The sequence below is a fragment of the Epinephelus moara genome, chromosome 22, assembly GCF_006386435.1.
Source record: "Epinephelus moara isolate mb chromosome 22, YSFRI_EMoa_1.0, whole genome shotgun sequence".
Classification (NCBI taxonomy): Eukaryota; Metazoa; Chordata; class Actinopteri; order Perciformes; family Serranidae; genus Epinephelus; species Epinephelus moara.
The window spans coordinates 7967783-7972693 of NC_065527.1; positions in this window are offsets into that span (position 1 = coordinate 7967783).

Genomic DNA, 4911 nt, shown 5'->3' on the forward strand with positions numbered 1-4911 from the left:
GGTTGGCCATGGCGGATTTCACCCAATGGGAGCTGTGTATTTCAAGGGACCTCTGCTGGTCAGCTGGGGTGCTGTGTTGGGGGTTGAATCAGCTGATTCACACAGAGAAAGGGGGTTGACTGATTCCTTTGTTCTTTTGGGCGCCAACATGTGGTCTCAGGCTTTGATTGTTACATGTAGGCCCAAAAGTTTATGGATAAAGTGTAGGCCTTTGTTAGAAATCCTTGTACGGCACAACACCACTTTGTATTAAAATCCCCTGCTTATATTAATAATAGTGTGATGATATAGATAAAGATACATTACATATATATATGTCTATTACAAGGACAAGGAAAAAACAAACTGGGGAACAGCTCCTTATCCCCGCTGCTTACAGGCAGCCCTAGGGTGCAATAGCAGAACAGGATTTGTCGTATGTATATGAATGGAAACACACTGGACATGATAACACACACGATCACTGGCACCCTTCTCTAAGGTGGCGTTAATGACATGACAACACACACACACACACACAAACACACACACACACAACATTCTGTTTTGACAAAGCGGCAGCCTCTGAAGCTGAAAAGTGAAGCCAATGCGGAAATGCCAAAAACTGCAGTTCCTTGNTCTCTAAGGTGGCGTTAATGACATGACAACACACACACACACACACACACAAACACACACACACACAACATTCTGTTTTGACAAAGTGGCAGCCTCTGAAGCTGAAAAGTGAAGCCAATGCGGAAATGCCAAAAACTGCAGTTCCTTGAATGGCCACTTGGGGCTGGCTCTAACAGTAATTTAATCCCCAAAGACCCTTATGTTAAAATGCCCAACTTTAGAGTCACATTAAACATATTTACAGCCTGGTACAAAAACAGTTTTGGTCTCTGAATCTTACACAACTTGCCTGATTAAATGTTATTAGGGCTTAAAGTTACAAATAATTACGGGCGTGGCCACTTTGAGTGACAGGCTGTGTGCGTGACGTCACTAGAGCCCAGTACCTCTTGCCTCAGCTCCACCCTCTTGTCTAAATATGGTCACTTCTGGTTCCTGAAATCCAAGATGGCGTCTACCAAAATGTCAAACTCAAGGTTTCAAAACAGTAATCCACAAACCAATGGGTGATGTCATGGTGGCTACAGTGGCTTCTTTTATAGATGATAGTCTGTACCCATGTATGCACTGACAACTATCATTAGATTACAAGAAAACTTTAAAAAGTGATGATTCTTAAGCAAGTTGTGTAGTTAGAAGGAGCATCTTTATTTCATGATTTATTGATGTTTATTCATGCAAGAGAAGACATCGTGTGTATTGTGTCTGTGTGTTTGGATATGACTGAGTTACGACTCTGAGAAGGAGCAAGATTTTTGACACAAATGGCAGCAATCAAGCACTAAGGGTTTTAAAGTGCCTTAACAGCATCCGTGAGCTGTGTGTCACAGCCGCTGCTGCTGCTCTAAGTGGGCCAAAATAAATAAATAACTTCCTGTTGTTTTATATAACACCGTCATCCACCTGTCCTTTTCACCTCACACAGCTCACTGTCTGAGTGGAGGTTGATATAGGACTGATGTCGCGGTAAATGCATATGAACTGTAACCCTTCCTAAGAAGATAATAAAGGATTACTTGGCAGCTCGGAGGGAAAACAGGCAGAGGTGCAACTTTCCATCATCGCTAAGCAGCAGAATGTTTCTTTCTTAGCTCCACATAAAATTCACTGCATGTTATTTGAAGTGGTGTCAGGACCAAGTGGCACAACAGAAAGCCGTGCTGCAGCAGAGGCAACATATTATCATTTTGTCAGCGTACGAGCACTCTAGGAACTCGTTTGTCTCTGGGCCGGGAGCCGTCATCTTCCAGCAGACGAGTCGTGTAAAGCTGATACTAACTCAAGTGATAGTCTCCCTACAAGCTCTGACAAGTTCATTTGGGTATAATTACTTGCCCCGCTCAGGTATTCTGTCGACATTTGTCACCGAGACACCCGCATTACCCGATGAGATTAATTTGTCATATTTCTTGTGTTAAATATTTTTCCTTCCTGTAAGTGATCTAATCCTCGCAGCTCAGCAGAGGATGGCAGCGCAGGGGCCTTTCTTTCACCTGCAGAGCTGGAGTGCTTTGTGCCGAGTGGACCACCTCCAGGCTTATTTATGTGAGTGGTCCCTGCACCCATAGATAACGTCATTTAGCAGGACCCCAGAGAGCGGCCCCTCCACTCCTGTTCAGAGCTGACACCGAGCAGACGGATTTAGCTCCTCTGCCCTGACTCTGCACCACTTAAACTATGGGCCATTCCAGTCTCCATTAAGAGAATCGCTTCCTAATGAACCCTCTTCCTCGGGAGGAAGTGATTAATAGGAGTGGCCATCCAGGATTGCATTACCCAGCAACACTCCTCTCTGCAATATGGGGCACACACAGGAATACAAAGTGAGGAGGGCGCTAGCATGCTAACAATCATCCTAATGTTGTGAGGGAAGCAGGGGCGGTTTTAGCTAAAGCAAGTGTGTGTCTGCAGACTCTATCACGGCTCTGGATGTCCTATTTCTGCTTTGCACAAAATGGCGAGTTATCTGGCAGTAGCTATTTACTAATCCTTTGATTCATAGTGTCTGTTTGAAGTCTAAAGCCACACACATCTCAATAGCGATCACATGAGACTTACTTCAAGCACAGTGGAGATAAAGGGATTATGTTGGAAAGGATCATTAGGTCCTTTTAATCAGTTTCACTTTCACTAAAGATGCTGCCAGGCCTTAAAACAAACCAGTGCCACATCCTTTGGAGTCTGGTGTTGTACAGTGAAACTCTACAACAATGGAAGCCATCAGACGAAGCCACAGGAGCCATATGTTGGTGACAACAGGACACTATCTCCACTGCCACCTCCCTCCCTAGGGCTCAAATCATGGCAAACTCAGCAGCGTGTTGCCTACGTTTTGCTTTAACATATGGCAAAGCAACGGCTGTAGAAGATCGTGTGTTGCACAGGGGAGAGTTTTGACAGTCGCACAGCTCCATTGGCTCTGAGGGGCTTTCATTTGCTGGCAATGACACAGACGAGGATCAGGCAAAGTCACCCAAGGGATCAACACCACACTGTGGAGGAAAGCTGTTTTCTACAGTATTAATCTACTGATCTATGACTTGAACACAAGCCCACAAAACTCTGTTAGACCGAAAGGCTGTGAGAAAAGTTCTGTAGCGTTGCGAGGCCTGCTAACAGATGATGCGGCTCGCTGGTAAACTCTGAGTACCCTCAATGACGTGAACTCCCAGAGTCATGCAGGAAATGAGTGAAAACCTTTGCCCTGGAGAGGCATAGTATCTGCCACCTGTACACGTCAGTGGATGGTTTCATCAAAAAAAAAAAAAAAGTGAGAGGATATAGACAGCCTGGACCCTTGACACCCTTGATGAGATAGTAAGAAAAGCAGCAACGAGTACTCAAAAGAGGCTCCAGAGGACAGCTGAGACTGATTACAGCGACAGCAGGGGCTTTTAAAGCTCATCTGAGTGCGCTGGCAGCAGCCACACACTCCTCAACACGGCTCTGGCTCAATAGGGTGCAACATGAAAAACCTGTCGCTGCACTCTAATTCATCAGCGACCTTTAGCCTGTGTGCATGAACAAAGCGGAGCCTGTGATAGAAGTCGCAGAAGACACACCGACCTGTTGGTGGTCTCCGAGTGCGAGTCAGGAGGGTCACATTGGCTGAAGCTCTGAAAGACATGCTTGCCACAGGAATGGATTCCATTGTTCGCGCTTCATTTTCTGGTCAGTTGGCATTTGCTCTCTGATTAGCTCGTGATGGTATTCAGTGAGCGGCAGGCAGCGCAGCCAGCGACATGATGGAGTGTACCGGGCCATCAAAAAATAGCTGCTATCACAGATGTGTGTGACAGACATTCTGAGGCATTAGCACCCAGTTAATCAACTACAAATGATGATGACGCTGATGACGGTAATTAGACCCATTTCATTCATACATGTTTGCCCGCAGAGAGGAACAAGCAAATGATCTGTTGAGCCCCGGAGGAAATGCCTCTCTGACAAGGGGAGTGACTTAATCTGTAACAGAGGTTTATGGGGTTTGTTGGAATTACTGCATGACTGCATGCTGTATTAATACACACCTCCCCACCCCAACCCCTCACCACGACACGCACAAGCCCTCATTAGCTTTAGTGAAGTATAAATTCACACACCACAACTCTGTCATTCTGTGAAGTCATCTGCTTGCCTCAAAGGAAACATTAAGTAATTGTCAATTCAGAATAAGGCTTGCGGTGCTCGGCCGTCTTAACAACATCATTTTCTGCTTTTCAATTTGGAAGCAGCATTTTATGACCACAGAAAACTGTCAAGGAAAGCCATAAAGAGCGCCTCATTGTACTGAATGTTTTGTTTTAGCACCTTATGTCCACACTGAAACCCAAATGAGCTTGAACCAGAGATGAGGACTCGAGCTGCAACTTGGACTCGAGTCACACTTGATTTGCACGCTTGAGACTTGACTTGAGACTTTAAATTTAAATTATTGTTATAATCATTAAGGGATTGTTTGATGACTGCTCGGTGGAAACAGGGCAGTTGTTGATCTGCTGCCTCAATTTGTTAGTAAAGGATAAAGAGGAAAACGATATTCCAAATATAATGTACATTTAAACTGATATTGAATTTGTAGGTGGCTAAATTTGCTGCAAGCCCCACTGCGTCATAGCGAGGGGTCCATGCCATTGGTCCAACGTCCCGTTGTTCTGATATGTGATTATACTAGGCTATACTGTATTTGTGTACCATAGAGGATCAGCAAACGCAACAAAAGTAGGCTACTGGTCGAGATACAAGTGTAATAGAGAGGAGAGAGTGAAACACCATAACCTCCTGTTATTAACT